The 20,117-nt window shown below is 47.5% G+C and overlaps 1 protein-coding gene across 4 annotated transcripts in view; it reads right to left on the reverse strand.

Annotated features, from left to right (window-relative positions):
- Positions 1 to 19,857, reverse strand: part of ELOVL7 (ELOVL fatty acid elongase 7) — a 103,360-nt gene extending 83,503 nt beyond the window's left edge. The window contains exon 1 of one of the 4 annotated variants that reach the window (XM_051853762.2): positions 19,715 to 19,857. The gene's annotated coding sequence lies outside the window, so the exon portion shown is untranslated. Of the gene's footprint in view, positions 1 to 19,033; positions 19,173 to 19,714 lie in introns of those variants that run through there. The other 3 variants (XM_051853763.2, XM_051853764.2, XM_008262255.3) reach the window with 3 other exon arrangements.
- Positions 19,858 to 20,117: the final 260 nt, after the last annotated feature.

A 20,117-nucleotide genomic window follows, 5' to 3' on the forward strand; every position in this document is an offset into this window, starting at 1 on the left:
GAGAGTAGGCATGGGAATTATGGGAGAGTTTAGTTACTGTGGCTTTTTCCACCATTGTGAGTTTTAAACACCTGATGCTTGAAATATCTCAACAAAGGGCCAGCACTGTGGTGTAGCAGGTTAAGCCTCCACCTGCAGTGCAGGCATCCCAAATGAGCACTAGTTTGAGTCCTGCTCCACTTCCAATCCAGCTCCCTGCTAATGGCCTGGGAAAGCAGTGGAGGATGGCCCAGGTGCATGGGCTCCTGCACCCGCATGGGAGACCAGGAAGAAGCACCTGGCTCCTGGCTTCGGATGGGTGCAGCACCGGCCGTAGCTGCCATTTGAGGAGAGAACCAACAGAAGGAAGACCTTTCTCTGTCTCTCTCTCTGTCTATAACTCTACCTGTCAAATAAATTTTAAAAAATAAGAAAAATAAAAAAAAAAAAGAAGATCGCTCAAGTGCTTGGCCCCCAGCACCAACAGGAAGACCTGGAAGAATCTCCTGGCTTCAGATCAGCACAACTCCGGCTGTTGCAGCCATTTGGGGAGTGAACCAGTGGATGGAAGACCTTTCTGTAATTCTGCCTCTCAAATAAATAAATAAATAAATATTTTTTAAAAAAAAGATTGTCCAGGGACCGGCGCCACGGCTCACTTGCCTAATCCTCCTCCTGCGGCGCTGGCACCCCGGGTTCTAGTCCCAGTTGGGGAGCTGGATTCTGTCCCGGTTGCTCCTCTTCCAGTCCAGCTCTCTGCTGTGGCCCGGGAAGGCAGTGGAGGATGGCCCAGGTCCTTGAGCCCTGCACCCGCATGGGAGACCAGGAGGAAGCACCTGGCTACTGGCTTCGGATCAGCATAGTGCACCGGCTATAGCAGCCATTTGGGGGGTGAACCAACGGAAAAAGAAGACCTTTCTCTCTGTCTCTCTCTCTCTCACTAACTCTGCCTGTAAAAATAAATAAATAAATAAAAAAGATTGTCCAAAAAAGGTCCCTTGTTAAAAAATCTCAAATTGGGGCCAGCACAGTGGCATAGTAGGCAAAGCTTCCACCTGCAGTGCCAGCATCCCATATGGGCTCCGGTTCGTGTCCCAGCTGCTCCACTTCCCATCCAGCTCTGCTATGGCCTGGGAAAGCAGTGGAAGATGGCCCAAGTCCTTGGGCCCCTGCACCTGCTTGGGAGACCCAGAAGAAGCTCCTGGCTCCTGGCCTCAGGTTGGCTCATGTCCTGCCATTGCAGCCAGTTGAGGAATGAACCAACAATGGAAGACCTTTCTTTCTGTCTCTCCCTCTCTCTCTCTGTAACTCTACCTCTCAAATAAATACATAAAAAATCTTTAAAAAAGTCTCAAATTATACAAATGAGCGTGTCATCTAATTATTAACCTGAATGATTAATAAAGAATAGAATAAAGGAAATTCCAGAATCTCAACCAAAACATTTCCCTGATCAGTTTCCCCCAATCCTGTTCAGCCCCATAATGTGCCCATATTATGGTCCAACCCTCGGTCTCCTTTCCCCCCCTCACTTCTAGACTCTCCTCTTCTTCACCTGTCACTTTCTCTACATTTCTCATTCCTTCCCATCCATAAGGACACAACGCTGTGCAGGACAAAGGGATAAATGTCCCCTCTTTATCCTCCTGGTTTCCTCCCTGCTTAACAGAATGAAAGCCAGCAATGTAAACTTCCCGGCTCAATGCACCTCTGGCCATGTCTTTCTCTTTGCAGAACCCTCGAGCCACACTGGAATTCTGGACCAGGAACTGCATTACCTGGACTCCTTTCACTCTCATCTCCTCCCTCTCTGTCCCCTGATAAACAGTTAAGTAAGTCTTCTTGCTGTTCTCGGCATTCTCTCTATTATATCCATAATAATTGTAGTAGTAATAAATTACTCAAAGATTTTGAAGAGTTTGCATTTTTCTTTGAAAGTTAACATATATCTTTAAGAACATAAAAATGTTTTCTACTATTAAATGCCGAAGAATAAATGGATTTGCTCTGATATATAAATTTAAAAAAGCATGTGCCTAACACGCTGTCATTTGTACTTCAGGGAACATATAGCTTTAGAAAAATGGATGAAATGAGGGCTGGCACTGTGGAGTAGCGGGTAAAGCCGCCACCTGCAATGCCGGTACCGATATGGGTGCTGGTTTGAGTCCTCCTCTTCTGATCCAGCTCTCTGCTATGGCCTGGGAAAACAGTGGAAGATGGCCCAAGGATTGCACCAGCATGGGAGACCTGGAAGAAGCTCCTGGCTCCTGGTTTCAAATCGACCCAGCTCCAGCTGTTGGGGCCATCTGGGGAGTGAACTAGCAGATGGAAGACCTCTCTTTCTCTCTCTCTTTCTCTGCCTCTCTGTAAATCTGCCTTTCAAATAAATAAATAAATCATTTTTAAAAAATAGATGAAATGTATCATAAAATGGGGCCTTACGGGAACATGTAAAACTTTGACTTCTGGCCGGCGCCGCGGCTCACTAGGCTAATCCTCCGCCTTGCGGCGCCGGCACACCGGGTTCTAGTCCTGGTCGGGGCGCCGGATTCTGTCCCGGTTGCCCCTCTTCCAGGCCAGCTCTCTGCTGTGGCCAGGGAGTGCAGTGGAGGATGACCCAAGTGCTTGGGCCCTGCACCCCATGGGAGACCAGGAGAAGCACCTGGCTCCTGCCATCGGATCAGCGTGGTGCGCTGGCTGCAGCGCGCCGGCCACAGCGGCCATTGGAGGGTGAACCAATGGCAAAAGGAAGACCTTTCTCTCTGTCTCTCTCTCTCACTGTCCACTCTGGCTGTCAAAAAATAAAAAAAAAATTAAAAAAAAAAAACAAAACTTTGACTTCTTGGACCCAATTCACACTATTCTTTACTAAACCCAAAAACGCATAGGAGATTTTTTTAAATACCATTTGGCATAGGTAGACTGCACTTTAAATTTAAACATGGAGAATAAAGAAGTAAAAAGTTATTGAAATATAAGCTGACAGATTGCCTAATAATGTATTGAATATTTGTTTACATGACATAAGCACAGCCAAATACATTCCTCCTATTGTTTTTTATCTTTTCCTGTGACTGTTTATATAATTTGCTAAATAGACTGTACTTCATTTTATCACTCATGAATGCCTACACTTTGCCCTGAATGATGTTTATTTTTCAAAGTTTTCATGTTGATTAAATGGTTGATGAACTTAAAGAATTATTTTTAACCTTCTAAATATGATAATAAATGTCATTAAAATCATTTTAAGTCCTTACCTTTAAGAGATAACACTGAAATATTCACACACAGAATAAAGTTAGCCAGGAGTCTGGATGATGGGAACATCCAATTTATTACAGCATTCTATTTTTTTTTTTACAAATATTCAGGAACTTCCGTAATACAAGATTTTTTTAAAGAAAGAAATATAATTTCCATACCAAAATGCTTACATTTACAGATATCTCTTTGAAGAAAGCATACTATGGGGTAGTCATTTAGTCCTACTGCTTAAGACGTCCATATCCCACACTGATTCCTGATTCCAGCTTCCTGCTAATGAACACCCCAAAAGCAGCAGGTCTCTGTATTCGGGTCCTGTCACCCATGTGGAAGACCTGGATTGAGTTCCTGGCTCCTGCCTCCTGGTTTCAGCCTGGCCCAATTCTGGCTGTTGCAAGCATCTGACGAGTGAACCAGTGGATCAGAGTTCTTTGTCTCTGTCCCTCCCTGTGTGTCTCTCAAATTAAAAAAATAAAATAAACAACTTAAAATCTAAAAGCATATTAGGAAATTATTCTTGCTCTTCATTTAAATATTTTGCAATTTTTTTCTCAAGAAAAACTCCAACCATCTTCTTAAAACTGCCTACAAATGCTAAAATGCTAGCGATCAGGGCTAGTGTTGTGCGTAGTGGGTTAAGCTGCGGCCTGTGAAGCTTGCGGTCTATATGAGCCCCAGTTCTAGTCCCTGCTAATGCACCTGGGAAAACAGTGGAATCTGGCCCAAGAGCTTGGGCCCTTGGAAGCCCGGCTAAAGCTCCTGGATCCTGGCTCCTGTTTTCAGACCAGCCCAGCTCCAGCCATTGCAGCCATTTGGGGAGTGAACCAAGCAAGACTTGTCTATCTCTGCCTCTCCCTCTCTCTCTTTCTGTAACTCTGCCTTTCAAATAAATAAATACATCTTTTTAAAACATGTTAATAATTGTTATGTTTGGTTGGCAGGATCATGAATCATATCAATTTTCTTCTCTGTGACACATTTTTGTTGTTTGTTTTTGTTATTTTATCTTACACATTGCATATTTCTTAAGATTTATGTATTTATTTGAAGGGCAGAATTATAGAAAGAGAGATAGAAACAGAGAGAAGTCTTCCATCTGCTGGTTCACTCCCCAAATGTCCCCAAATGGCCAGGGCTGGGCTGGTCCAGAGCCAGGAGCCAGGAGCCAGGAGCCAGGAGCTTCTTCCGGGTCTCTTACGTGGATGCAGGGGCCCAAGCACTTGGGCCATCTTCCACTGCTTTCTCAGGAGCATTAGCAGGGAGCTGGATCAGAAGTGGAGCAGCTGGGTCTTGAACCAGTGTCCATATGGGATGCAGGTGTCACAGGTGGTGACTTCATCCGCTGCTCCACAACGCCAGCCCCACATTCCAGATTTCTAAAATCAGCATGTATTATTATAGCCAGAAGATAACTTGGTTTTTCTGATTCCATGAGAGTACAGTTTTTCCACCTCAAACATAGAAAACCTGTCTGTATCACAAATCTCTCTGTTTTCCTGCAAGTACGATGAACAATATTGATGAAAACATGAACACAAAAGCCCTGCTGCCCACAAAACCAGCTATCCTGTGACAGAGGTGAAGAGTGAGCTTTGACTGGCACTGGACAGAGCTAGAGGAGATCCCTCAGGAATGACAGACAGACAGCCTGCAGATAACTGGGTCGGATCCTGGCAAAGCAGCTTTACTGACTCATACAACTGAGTGCGCACAATGGGCTCGCTGAGAGCAGATGGCCCAGAGGAGTCGGGTGTTTCTGGGAATGTGATACACGATATCTTACACTATTTTCATTTTAAGCTTGGCTTGAGCAGGGATCATGCTTGGCTACTGATATATAGCTGTACTGTGTTTTCTTTTGTTTTTCTTTTAGATGGGTTGGGAGACAGACAAGAGGAGATGTTTCTGTCCTTCCCTGAATGGGAGGAAACAGATAACATGTTTTTCACTTTTTGCTCTCAACATTATTCTTTTTTTTTTTCCTTCTTCTCCTCCCTACATCATTGATTTTGGGCAGAACTAGTTGCCCATTCTCACTCGAGGCCTCAGAGGCTCTTACAGCCAAGACTATAGGACCCAAGGCTCCGGAGACTCAGCATCAGAAACCACAGGGGCCTCGGGGGAAGGGGCCACATTTCTACTCATTTATTCATCAAATGTTTGGTACTTACTATGTGTTGAGTTCTACCTCATGCTAGTGTTTTTATTTGAACATCTTTAAGAGAAGCTAAACTTTACTAACCTAGCCCTGAAAGCTTTGGAGAAAGGTTTTCGAAAGAGTTACCTTCAATTTCCATACTAAAGTCAATTAAGTCAATTACCAAGAGCCAGTATTAGAGAATATCTCTGGATCTTTAGCAAAACTGTTATTTAAACTATTATCAATAAAGCAATTCAAGATGCTCTTTATAAGAGCCTACTTGATAAATCTCTTTTGCAAGGGAAAATATGACCTTACAAACTATGCTTTTAAAAAGAAACCAAAACCTGGCTGGCACCGTGGCTCACTTGGTTAATCCTCCACCTGCAGCGCCAGCATTCCATATGGGCGCCGGGTTCTAGTCCCAGTTGCTCCTCTTCCAGTCCAGCTCTCTGCTGTGGCCTGGGAGTGCAGTGGAGGATGGCCCAAGTGCTTGGGCCCTGCACCCGCATAGGAGACCAGGAGGAAGTACCTGGTTCCTGGCTTCGGATCGGCACAGTGCGCTGGCTGTAGCAGCCATTTGGGGGATGAACCAACGGAATGAAGACCTTTCTCTCTCTCTCTCTCTCTCTCTCACTGTCTAACTCTATCTATCAAATAAAAATTAAAAAAACAACAACAACAAAAACCATACCATTAAAATGTGGTTACTCTGCCCTATGATCCAATAATCCTACTACTATGTGAATACCCAAAAGAAATGAATTCATTTTATCAAGGAGATACCTGTTCTACCATGTTCATAGCAGCACCATTCACAATAGCAAAAATATGGAATCAACTAAGATGTCCATCATCAGATGAATGGATAAAGAATATGCGTTATGTCTGCACAATGTTATACTATTCAGCTATGAAAAATAATGAAATCCTGTCATTTGTAACAAAACAGATGGAACCGCAAAACATCATATTGAGTAAAATAAGCTGGACACAGAACAACAAATACTGCATGATCTCGTTTAAATGTGGGGACTAAAATTTAAACACACACACACACACACACTCACACACATTCAATGTGAACACAGAATGTTGACTACCAGAGGATGAGAGCAGTAACAAGGATAAAAGGAGTTTGAATTTAAAAAATATATTGGGAAAATTGGGTGTGGCTCACTAATTGTGACAAATATTAGACTATGAAATGTTAATTGGGGAAATGGGGTGAGAGATGGGGACTCCTTATATACAACCTCACAATTTGTGTTTTGTAAATTTAAAACTATTCCAAAATAAAATGTCTTTTAAAAATATGGTTACTCAGGGCCAGCGTTGTGACATAACATGTAAAGCCACCACCTATGACACCAGCATCCCATACGGGCACCAGTTCAAGTCCCAGTTGCTCCACTTCTGATACAGCTCCCTGCTAATGTGCCTGGGAAGACAGAGGAAGATGGCCCAAATGCTTGGGTCCCTGCACCCACATGGGAGATCCACACAGAGTTCCTGCCTCCTGGCTTTGGCCTGGCCCAGCCCTGGCTGTTGCAGCCATTTGGGGAGTGAACCAGCTGATAAAAGATCTCCTCTCTCTCTCTCTCTCTCTCTCTCTCTCTCTCTCTCCCCTCTCTCTGTAACTCTACCTTTCAAATAAACCTTTTAAAAAATATGGTTGCTATTTCTATGAGCTTCTAGCTATTAATCAAAATTTAGTATTCTTTTTATCACTACATTATCTAGGTTTTATCCTTCTGGACTCAGATCTTAATATATTTTACATCAAAAAGCTTATGGAAAAATTGAATTAAGTTTGTTTTGATCCCAAAATTTTGAAATTCATGCAGTTTTTTCATAGTATGTATCTTCCATGGACTTTTTGAAGACCCTTCATTCTGTGAGCATTTCAAGTCTTCTTTGCAAAAGAGTAGACTGTAAGTTATTTATGACCCTATGCAAACTCTAGAATCTTCCTATTTCACACATGTACCATCTGCCCCCCTCTCCTCAACATGCTTTTCTAGAGATAAGAAAACAGACTCTAAGGCCGCATGAAGTAAACAGAGGATGGTACTGTCGGAATATTTATATTTTAGACCTAGGTCTGCCACTTATCACCCTAGTGACCTTGGGAAAATCTTGAATTTCTTGAACCCTCAGATTTTTGGTCTCTAAGCTTCAGTTAAGAGCACAAACCACACTAAGTTGCAATAAGAATTGAACAGCAATTCCTGATGGTAATAAGGGGATAGCCAACAAATCATCCTTGCTGTGTGTATCCATGGATGACATGATAAAAACTGAAGCCAGGGGTTCACAGTATGTTTTTTATGGACACACATAACAAAGTGGTGAGCACTAACTGTCCATTAACACCACTCCCACTAAGTCTACATATGCAGCTTCTACAAGGTGCTCAGGCAGTCGTCTGCAGGGATGAACCCAGATGCTAAGGATGGAGGAGGAAAGGAAGGGGTTGTTAGCAGAAAGCCCAGGCCAGGGCTAGATGCTTTAACCTCCTGTGCGAAAATAATGTACTTTTCTTCTTCTACACTTTTTTAAAATTAATTTATTTATTTGAAAGGTAGAGTTACAAAGAGGCAGAGGGAGAGGGAGAGAGAGAAGTCCTCCATCTGCTGGTTCACTCCCCAAATGGCCACAACCGCTGGACCTGTGCTGATCTAAAGCCAGGAGCCAGGAGCTTCCTCTGGGCCTCCCATGTGGGTGCAGGGCCCAAGCACTTGGACTATCTTCTACTGCTTTCCCAGGCCACAGCAGAGAGCTGGATCGGAAGTGGAGCGGCTGGGACTCGAACCAGCGCCTATATGGGATGCCAGCACTGCAGGCAGTGGCTTTACCCGCTATGCCACAGTGCCAGCCTCTTCTACACTTTTAAAGAATGTGTTTATCTTTATTCATTTTCATTCACTTGAAATACAGAGCAGCAGAGAGAGAGACAATCTTCCATCTGCTAGTTCATTCCCCCAGTGCCCACAACATCCAGGGCTGGAAGAGGAGCCAGGAACTTCATCCAGGTCTCCTCCATGGGTTGCAGGGGCCCAAGTACTTGAGCCATCATCTGCTGCTTCCCAGGCACATTAACAGGATATTGAATCCAAAGCGGAGTAAGCCAGGACTCAGACATTCCAGCATGGGAGGTGGGTGTCCAAAGCAGCAAGTTAACCTGTTGGGCCACAAGCACTTGCCGTCTTCGTTAATACTTACAGTACAAGGTTAGGTTTTTATAACACGTGAGGCTCAGAATGGACCATGAACACCACTGCATTGCCTCCAGCTTCAGTTTTCCTACCTGTGACATGGGGGAAGCACGGTCTTTGCCACCTCCACATCCTACAGTAAAGTCAGCAGGAGGAACTCATTCCTGTTCCTTGTAGATGGAGATGGGCAGCGGGTAGATTAGGGGCTTCGAACATTCAGCATAAAAGACAACTAGAGTTAAGGCTCATCAAGGGGAAAACCACCAAGTTAAAAAGCACCTAGGCTTTAGCCTGGAGAATTTGTTTAGGTCCCAGTGCTACAAATACACTTAAAGGCCTTGGCCAAGAGTGCTCACCTATAAAGGAGTATGGCCTATATAACCTCCAAGGTCCTTTGTACTTTGAATCACATTTCTTTAAACAATGATCCACGGGGCTGGTGCTGGAGTGTAGTAGGCTAAGCTGCTGCTTGGGGCACTAGCATCCCATATGGCCGTTGGTTCCTGTCCCAGCTGCTCCTCTTCCGATCCAGCTCTCTGCATATGGTCTGGGAAAGCAGCAGCAGTCGCTTGGGTCCCTGCATCCACAGGGAGACCCAAAAGAAGCTCTGGATCGGCCCAGCTCTGGCCACTGTAGCCATCTGGGGAGTGAACCAGCGGATGGAAGACCTTTCTCTCTGCCTGTAACTCTGCCTCTCAAATACATAAATAAAAATCTTCAAATAAATAGATAACAATAATGACCCACATGCTCCTGTCCCAGCAAATATTTCACTTCCTAGCATTTTGGGTAGGATAACTCTGAGGCTCGTCCCGGTGAGCCTGAACCCCAGGGGTCCAGGTGCCGACTGTGGAGGCAGCCTCTACGAACACGTCCCGCACTGACGGCCTCCTTCCCCTGCCTCACTTCTCACACTCCTGTGTTATTACTCTCTATGATCAGCTCAAGATAAATTGCTTATGCTAATAAAAAAATTGTTTTAGGGGCCGGCGCTGTGGTGCAGTAGGTTAATCATATGCCTGTGGCACTGGCATCCCATATGGGCGCTGGTTCTAGTCCTGGCTGCTCCACTTCTGATCCAGCTCTCTGCTGTGGCCTGGGAAAGCAGTAGAGGATGGCCCAAGTGCATGGGCCGCTGCACCCATGTGGGAGACCCAGAAGAAACTCCGGGCTCCTGGCTTCGGATCGGCACAGCTCTGGCCATGGCGGCCATATGGGGAGTAAACCAGTGGAAGGAAGACCTTTCTCTCTCTCTCTCTCACTGTCTGTAACTCTACCTCTCAAATAAATAAATAAAACCTTTCAAAAAATTGTTTTAAAAAAAGGCCCACACTGGAAATCCAAAACAAAGCTACTGAGCTATGAAATGGTTAGCACGAAGGTCCTGGAATTCAGGCTGAGCTGGCCCTGACTCTCACTGCTGTTACTAACCACGTGACCTTGGAAAAGTTACTTCCGTGGGCATCAGTCTTTCTGTTTACAAAACAGGAACAATATCATCTTCCTCAGAGAGCTTTGTGAAGATTAAAGAAGATAAGGCACATGCAGAATTTAGCATGATACCTGGCATACAGCCAGTGCTTAATAAATGCTACAGTTATAAACTGTACTTTTACTTTTCTCACTGTGTAAGTTTGTTTTTTTCCATTAACCTGCTAATGTTCAGGAAAAAAAAAAAACTATACTTTTATTGAATCCAGAATAAATAATACCTTGCCCAATGCAATTTGTCAGCTTAACAGCACTAAGAAATATATCAAGTTTAATGTATTCTAACTAATGCTATATTACTCATTTTTGCTTTCAATTGAAAAAAAAATTTGAGAGGCAGAAAGAAACAGAGAGAGACTCAGAGAGAGAGGAAAATCTCCCATCTGCTGGTTTACTCCCCAAAGGCCTACAACAGCTGGGGAAGGGCCATGCTGAAGCAAAGAGCTGGTAACCCAATATGGGCCTCCCATGTGGGTGGCAGAGATCCTACTACCTGAGCCGTCACCTGCTGCCTCCCAGGGCACCCAATAGCAGGAAACTAGAGTCAGAAGCGGAGCTGGGACTCACATGCAAGCACTCTGCTTATATGGGATGTGGGAGCCCCACGTGGTGTCTTCATCTCTAGGTCAAACGCCATCCTGGCTTTCAATTGTTATTTTACCAGGAAAGGCAGAGAGGAACCAACTCTAAGTTCCACATATTGTTTCATGTTATTCACTGAAATGAACTTAAATGTTCCACAGATGCTAAAAGTAAGAAGTACGAGTTGATTATGTACCATTAACACAATACACTAAGCAAAAGAAAAAAAACTCTGTATGTTCTCTGCTATACCACAATTCCCAAAGGCGAAATTTCACTGTCTTTATTAATATAGGCATAGAAAGTAACTCCAGAAGCAAAGGTGCTGACTACTTACTGCACAGTAGCTTCAACAAATATAGTGTGATGAATAAACATTCACTTTGATTGGTTCTTGCTCATACTGTTTATAGTAGAAAATAAAAAAACTACGTACATCCCACATTGACGTTGCTTTAAAATATATAAATATTCATCAATTCCCCAATTTTCCAAAGTAGTTTCTAGAATTTCCTTGAGGAAGAACTCTTCACAAATACTGTTTCTGATATAAATCACACACAGAATTTATCTTCTACAATTTTTATCTTCTATAAATTTTTAAAAATTTTCTAAGTGGGTTAAAAACAAACAAACAAAAAAACAAAAACAACTAAACAAACATATTGGGCCAGCTCAGGAAATTGTCTCTTGTGATTTTACAATTTTCTTTTGATCTTAATAGTTTTCCTGACCACGTTTCTTAGTGACTCACTCTTATGGAATCTTTCCGAGGAATCCAACATTCCTTTCCCCCAGGAACAATACTACTCTTTGCTTTTGCACTTGCACTTCATAAGTTTACATACTTACCTGAATTATCATTCTCAAAGACAAGTGTAACTGACACCAGCAGATTTACAAGAGATATGAGAGACTGCTGTGAAACCAATAACCCAGCACTTGGAGGAGGGAACCAGCTGTGAAAACCAGCGTTCAGCATGCTTGGGCATAGCCCAGTCTGCTTTATGGGAAAAAGATGAGTATAGGCTTATCTGGTCAAGTGGTTAGGTGTAAACAGGATTATATTTGTACCAGGATGAAAGATACGTACATTGCCAACATCCAACTGCTACCTACAGAATTGGCAATTGTGTGTGTTCAACTTAATATGTGTGTGTATGTGTGTGTGTGTGTATAAAATACATATACACCAGAAAACTTTATGTATATAACTGAAAAAATGACTATAGTTAATGTTAAAAATTACATCTGGTGCCAATGCTGTGGTTAAAGTCCCAGCTTGCAGTGCCAGAACCCCTTATGGCAGCTGGTTCGCATCCTGGCTGCTCCTCTTCCGATCCAGCTCTCTGCTATCACCTGGGAAAGCAATAGAAGATGGCCCAAGTCTCTGGGTCCCTGCTCCCCCGTGGGAGACCCGGAAGAAGCTCCTGGCTCCCAGCTTCAGATCAGCTCAGCTCTGGCCTCTGCAGTCATTTGGGTAGTGAACCAGCAGATGGAAGACCTCTCTCTCTCTGGCCCTACCTCTCTCTGTAACTCTGTCTTTCAAATAAATAAAATAAATCTTTAAAAAAAAATTGTATCTTCTACCAAAATTTTATTCTCCCTTTGAACACTGAATAGTAGTTCTCATGATGTCATTTGAAAAACTGCACTCCACATTTACTTAGGAACTCACCCTGAGCTCCTGCATAATAAGTGACCAGACTATGGATTCCTAAGAAAGTTATTTCTGCCTTCTTTCTTCAAGTTGAAAGTCACTCCTGTTCTAAAGAAGAAGATGAAGAAGGAAGGTACTGTCTAGCTAACTGAATAAGCTGCAGAGTGATTAAAGTCTGAGTACAACACTGTTGGTTTACTTCTTAGACGTACATCTTTTGGGCCCAGAGGATCCAATACAGCATGAGTGTACCTAAAGAAGGCACAAAGGGACCAGCATTGTGGCATAGTGGGATAAGCCACAGCCTGCAGCACTGGCATATGGGCACCAGTTCCAGTTCTGGCTGCTCCACTTCTGATCCAGCTCCCTGCTAATGCGCCTGGGGAAGCAATGGAAGACAGCCCAAGTGCTTGGGCCCCTGCTACCCACGTGGGAGACCCAGATGAAGATCCTGACCCAGCCCTGGCCGTTGCAGCCATTTGGGAAGTAAACCAGCTGATTGAAGAGCTCTCTCTCTTTCTCTCCCTCTCTCTTCTGTAACTCTGCCTTTCTTTTTTTCTTTTTTTAAGATTTTTATTTATTTATTTGACAAGTAGAGTCACAGTGAGAGAGAGAGAGACAGAGAGAAAGGTCTTCCTTCCACTGGTTCACTCCCCAAATGGCCGCAACAGCTGGAGCTACGTCAATCCGAAGCCAGGTGCCAGGTGCCTCCTCCTGGTCTCCCATGCAGGCACAGGGGCCCAAGCACCCGGACCATCTTCCACTGCCTTCCCAGGCCACAGCAGAGAGCTGGACCAGAAGAGGAGCAACCAGGACCAGAACCGGCACCCACATAGGATGCCGGCACCACAGGTGGAAGATTAACCTAGTGTGCCACGGCACCCGCCTCAACTCTGCCTTTCAAATAAATAAATAAATAAATAAATAAATCTTTTAAAAAATTATGTAGGATACAAGAATGTTAGGGTCTCTCATAAACTCAAGGACTTGGGCCATCTTCCACTGCTTTCCCAGGTGCATTAACAGGGAGCTGTTCGGAAATGGAGCACCGGGGTCTTGCAGGCAGCAGCTTTACCCACTATGCCACAAAGCTGGCCCTCTCATAAACTCTTAAAAGCATAAGCCCATGGAGTTATTATCCAGAGTGGGAAAAGCCTAAACCTTATCATTAGATTTGGGTTAAAATCTTGGCTGGATATTTGTTTTTCCTTTGTTTTGCTTGTTTGTTTAAAGTATTTATTCATCTATTTATTTACTTGAAAGGCAGAGTGACAGAGAGAGGGAGTGATCTTGGATCCGCTGGTTCACTTCCCAAATAGCTACAACAGCTGGGGCTGGGCCAGGCCGAAGCCAGGAGCCAGGAACTCCATTCAGGTCTCCCACATGGTGGCTGGGACTCACACACTTGAGCTTCATCTGACACATTAGCAGGAAGCCTAGATAAGAAGTAGAGTAGCAGGAACTCTAACTGGTACTCAGTGATGGATGCCTGTGGTAGCAAAGCCCACTGCACCACAACACTGGGCCCTGTATGTTTGTGACAAGCAGAGAGACAGACAAAAACAGAGGCAGATCTCTCATTCACTGGTTCACTTCCCACATGCCTACAACGGCTAGGGCTGGGCGTGGCCAAAGCCAGGAGCCAGGAATTCATCCCAGGGCTCTCAGTTGGGTGGCAAGAACTCAACTACTTGAGCCAACACTGCTGCCTCCCAAGGTGTCCATTGACAAGAAGCCGGAGCCAGGAGCCAGAGCTGGGGAAGGAACTAAGTCACCATGACGTGGGAGTAGAAAGCTTAACCGCTAGGCTAAATGCCTGCCCCCAAATGGACACTCGTGCTACTGCAGTCAGAGCCCCTTCCTGCTCTGGTCACCTTTATGCACTCGCGTATACAATGAAGATTATCATGCAGCCTGCAGACAACTCGTGAGGAAAAGCATATGACGTGCTTTATAGCAACTACTACCAATGTTTAAAAGATGCTAAACTTTTCACTTCATCATCATCAGGAGATATAAAATGCACATGTAGACCTGGACATCCTATAAGCACAGAGGTGCAAAAACTCCTGTGAAATTGATTTTCCATTACAAGATTCATATGCAACTAAGCCTCATCAAGGTACCTGATGGAAATGAAGATAGCCATCCTTTCCACATCAAACAGATAAGACAGATGGGAAGAGGAGAGAGCTCAGAAAGATGAACAGGCAAATGCCAGAGGGATGTTTTCAAAATACAAATCTTAAGAAGCCCCTCCCATTCCTACAGGTCTCCAACCACTCCCCACTGTAGGATAACACCTCAAGTCTTCAGTAGGTCAACCAAGGCTCTCGGCAAACCCGGCCCCTGCGTGCCTAGGCAAACTCATCTCACACACTCTTCTCTAGTCACTTTAAAGTAGGTCCAGTTTGCTCATCCAACGTCATTCTCTCAGTCTGGATGTGATTTCCCATCCCTCATCTTGGTTCTCATCTACCCAAACTCCCACTCTTCCTTGTTCCAGCTCAGGAGGGCCATTAGTCTGCCTACCTCTGCTGTGCTTCTCCCACACAGCGTGTGAACATCACAACACAGCTGATCACACCTGTATTTATTTATTTTTTTTTATTTATCTATTTATTTGAAAGTGAGAGTTACACAAACAGAGAAGGAGAAGCAGAGAGAGTTCTTCCATCCACTGGTTCACTCCCCAATTAGCTGCAACAACTGGTACTACGTTAATCCGAAGCCAGGAGCCAGGAGCTTCCTTCTGGGTCTCCCACGCAGGTGCAGGGACCCAAGGACTTCTGTCATCTTCTACTGCTTTCCCAGGCTATAGCAGAGAGCTGGATTGGAAGTGGAGCAGCTGGGTCTTGAACTGGCACCCAAATGGGAGGCCGACACTGAAGACTGCAGCTTTACCCACTATGCCACAGTTCCGGCCCCCACATCTGTATTTCCTTAGCTTCCTTTAACCCACAGAGGCAGGAGTTGGCTTTATCATACTGAGGGTGACACTCAAGTGTTTCTTTAGCCTTTAAAATGCCCCAAACATGCTCCAGATTAGGCTTTATTACTTTATACTACAAGTATAAGAAACAAGGCCACTGGTGTTCATGGACTGAGTGGCTACTTCTTCAGAATGAAGATTTGCCTTCAACATGAGAAATGTGTTAGTTATATGAAAACTTACTTCATTTGGATAGTAGTCTGGTAAGAAATACTTAATATAGTATGCCTACTTTCATCATTTACAAAGTTTGCTAATATAATAACACAAGGATGTTCTTTTCACATATTTAAAATCAATTACCAGGAATAACTGGTAACAGCGACATTTTTGAAATTAATCTTGGGGCCAGTGCTGTGGCTCAGTGGGTTAACACCCTGGCCTGAAGCGCCAGCATCCCATATGGGCACTGGTTCTAGTCCCGGCTGCTCCTCTTCCAATCCAGCTCTCTGCTATGGCCTGGGAAAGCAGTGGAAGATGGCCCAAGTCTTTGGGTACCTGCCTCCACGTGGGAGACCCAGAAGAAGCTCCTGGTTCCTGGCTTCAGATCTGAAAATACAGATTTTCTTTTATGTACATCCCAATGTGTAGCAAAATTCCTATCAAAGGCTGAATTGTGTCCCCTGCTTCCAGCAACAAAACAAAATAAAGATCCGTTGCAGTCCTAACTCCCATACCTCAGAATGATATTATTTGGAAACCAGGTCCTTGCAGATGTAATTACTTAAGATGAGATCATACTGGTGTAGGGCCCTCAACCCATGGTGACTGGTGACCTTATAAGAAGATGGCCCTGGGGCTGGCACTACGGCACAGTGGGTTAAAGTCCCAGCCTGCAGTGCCAGATCCCATATGGGCACAGATTCAAGTCCCAGATGCTCCACTTCTGAACCAGCTCCCTGTTAATGTGCCTGGGAAAGCAGCAGAGGATGGTCCAAGTCCTTGGGCCCCCTGCACCCACATGGGGGACCCAGAAGAAGCTCCTGGCTCCTGGCTTTGGATTGGCTCAGCTCCAGCTGTTGTGGCTATTTGGTCAGTAAACCAGCAGATGGAAGACTTTTCTCTCTCTCTCTGTCTCTACCTCTCTCTGTAACTCTGTTTTTCAAATAAATAAAAGAAAAAAAAAAGGCGGCCCCATAAGACACAGAGACCCAGGGACAAGGCCATGTGCAGGTGGGTGGTGGGAATTACAAGCCAAGGAGTGCCTTGGGTTGCTGCTGTCATTGGAAGCTGGGAGAGAGGCCTGGAGCAGAGTCTCTCTTAGTTTCCTGAAGGAATCACCTTGATTTTATACCTGAAGGTTCCAGAGCTGTCAGACAACACATTTCTGCTGTTTCAAGTTACCTGGTTTGTGATACTTTGTTACAGGAGCCCCAGGAAATGGAGACAACATTTTAGGGTTCTGTTCCTCTGGGACTGAACTGCAGTCACCAAATAGGAAAGGTACGCATCCATCCAACTTTTTGAAAGCTGCTTTTAGAAATTTGACAGTGTGGGGCCAGTGTTGTGGTGTAGTGGGTAAAATGAAGATCTGCGACACTGACATCCCATATGGGTGCTGGTTCAAGTCTCAGCTGCTCCACTTTCAACCCAGCCCCCTGCTAAGGCACCTGGGAGAGCAGCAGAAGATGGCCCAAGTGTCTGGGCCCCTGAATCCATGTGGGAGAACAAAGCTAGTGCAGGCCAGGAGCCTAGAACTCCATTCAGGTCTCCCACTTGGGTACAGAGGCCCAAGCACTTGGATCATCCTCCACTGCTTTCCGAGGCACATTAGCAGAGAGCTGGACTGAAAGGGCAGCAGTCAGGCCTGGAACCAGCACCCATATGCAAGGCTGGCACTGCAAGTGGCAACTCAACCTTCAGCACCGCAAAGCTGGCCCTATAGACTCATATTTTTCAATAAGAACTTTTAAAAGACTTTCTATGGGAAGAAAGTTTTGGGGCAGTGGATTAAGTCGTCTTGGGATACCCCCATCCCATACTGGAGCACTGGTTTGAGTCCCTGCTCCTCTGCTCCCAGTCCAGCTCCCTGTTAATGTGGAGGCTGGGAAGGGAGTGGATGACGGCCCAAGCACTTGGGTCCCTGCCACCTTTGTGGGAGAACTAGATGGAGTTTCTGGTTCCTGGCTTCAGCCTGGCCCAGCACTGGTTGTTGCAGACATTTGGGAAGTGAATCCCCAGCTGGAAGATCTCTGCGTGTGTGTTTCTCCTGTCACTCTGCCTTTCAAGCAAATTTTTTAAAGATTCTGTTAAGACAGGGGTTCCATGGTTCTGTGCTAATTTGTCCTACTTTGCTACACCCCTAAATGTAATGCTCAGTCAGTATACAGGGTAACCATCTATAGCAACAGAGTCAGCATGGGCTCTTCTCCTCTCCATGTATGATATCTGCCAGCTCCCAAAGTCTACCACTGCTAACTCCTTAGCATCCTGTAAAACAGAACTTAGAAACTCCCACCGTCAGACCCGCACAATCTGTGCTAGCTCACTGCATACAGCACCACACTGTACACACTTATCAAGCAATTGCTGGTTGTGACGCCTGACTTCACGTCCTAAGTTGCTTGCAATCTTGTTTTCATGTACATGGACTCTTTAAGAAAATGGCATATGGTAAGTGAGGAATCAGGGATGGGGAAGAGGATGATGGTGAAGAGAGGATGGGGTGGCAGATGAGACTGATGAGGGGTAGAAGCCACGGGGACCCTGAATGGAAGTGATCTCTCCATTGGAAGAGGTGCTACCGTGAGACTGGATAATGATGGCGCCCCGACAGAAAGGACCGACGCCCCCAAGAGCACTCTAGGGGACCAGCAAGGCAAGTCCAAGTGGAATACTACAGTGCGCACTGAGAGCTGTGATGTTAGGGCAAAACTGAGCAAGAAACCAGGAAAATGCAGCATCCGGTGCCAGGTAGGCACAGGGGACAGATGAAGTAAAGCCTTTTCAAGAGTCCAACCTAGTACAAAAGGCACACAGAAGGAAAAGAAGGGCCTGAGATACAGAGCCCGACCCGTGGTGCCGGACTCCCCACGGCACTTCAGGAAGACGCGGACCGACCACGGTGCGTGGGGGAGGCCGCTTAGCGCTCGGGCTGGAACCCCCTTCATGCTGCTGCGGGAGTGGCCGCGGGGAAGCGACTTTGCCCCCCGGGTTTCCCGGTCGGCCATGGACCTCTCGGGCTCACTGCGCAGACCCAGCTAACACCAGAACTTCAACCGGTGCCCAGCACGGAGGCACTTGAGAAAAGTCTCGCCTTGGGGTGGCGGCGCTTTGTGTGTGCAGTCCTCAGTGACCTTATCTGGGGCCTGTAACAGGGGCCCAAGCTACACATTAGGCGGGAGGCATAGGCAGGCGGCGGCCAGAAGCGGAAGCACCCACCCACCAGGTATCAAGGATGACTCTCGGGGCTGGTAAGCCATAAAAGTGAGGGGGAGCCGAGAGCGCGGGGTGACGGGGACTCGCGTTCCGGGGGGCACGGCTCAGCCTCGGGGGAAGACCTGCAGCTTGGAGCTCGGGGAGCTCCGAGCGCTGGGCAAGGGCGGGGGCGCGGCCGCGCCGTCCCGAGGGCCCCCGGAGCTCCGAGGAGCAGTCGCGGCGCATCTGGCGAGTCTGAATCAGCGCCGACGGCCGGAGGGGCAGGGCCCATTTCCCAAGAGGTGATACCTCGGCGGGCAGAGGGACTGCTTTGCTATCCTCACCTCTGGCGCGACCTGTTCCGCGGCTCTGTGCTCATCTTCGTCCTCCCTGGCGGCCGCAGCCACCCGGCAGGATGCGGCTCGGGGAGTCGGAGACAGCGCCCCGAGCCCGTGCCTGCCCGGGGAGTGTGGGGGACGCACGAGCAGCGAGCGCCCCTCGGGGAAGGAAGAAAGCAGGACGAGTGGCCCGGGAATCGCAGCGGGTGGCTGGCGAGGCCGGACCCCGCAGAGGCCGGCGCGATGACCTCGGCGGCCAAGGTCGGGCGGGTCCTTCTCCTTCCCGGTCCCCCTGGCGAGCACCTCTGCCCTCCGCCGGGCTCAGCGCTGCAGGCGCCGACCTTCCCCTCGGGATGCCAGGGCGGCCGGGGTTCGAGAAGAGGGCGCAGGTGCGCGCGGCCCCTCTCGCCTCGGCGGAGACCGGCCTTGGCAGTCAGCCGCGCGCTCGGTGGGGACAGAACTTCTGCCCCGGCGCCGCCCGGAGCCCAGCGTGGGCGGGCCAGGCTCCCCCAGCGCCCGGCACCGGCTCCCACTGCCCGCCGCCGCGCCCAAGGTCCTCCCTCCCGCGACTCCCAGAGCCCTTCCTTCCCCCTCGGTCCTCCTTCCTTCCCTCCCGATCTCCTCTTCCTCGAGCCCCGGAAAAGTTTGGCCTTGGCTGGCTGGCCCGGCCCGGAGCCCGGCACTCACCGCGAGGGGCGCGGAGCAGAAGCGCCAGGCGCGCAGGCAGCGAGGGCGGCGGCGGCGCGAGCGCGGAGCTCCTCAACAGCGGCCCCTGCTGCCCCGGCCGCCGACCGCGCAGAAAAAAAGGAGGAGGCGGCCGGGTGTCACCTGCCCGCTCTGCCCGCGCCGCGTCACGCGGCACAGCACCGCCCCCTGCCCGCCCGCCGCCGCCGCCGCCGCCGCCGCCGCCGCCGCCAGGTACCCGCCACGGCGGGAGGGCGGAGCCTGCGACCCCGCGCGCGGAGGAGCCGCGGGGAGGCGCGGGGCCCCGGCCTTGGCGGGGCTTGGGGCCCTGGCCTTTGGCCGCTGTACCCACGGCGTTTCTTTCTGGACGTGGATGCCTTCACCTGAGGGCCCGCGCGAGCCTTAG

Source organism: Oryctolagus cuniculus, chromosome 14, assembly GCF_964237555.1.
Source record: "Oryctolagus cuniculus chromosome 14, mOryCun1.1, whole genome shotgun sequence".
NCBI lineage: Eukaryota > Metazoa > Chordata > Mammalia > Lagomorpha > Leporidae > Oryctolagus > Oryctolagus cuniculus.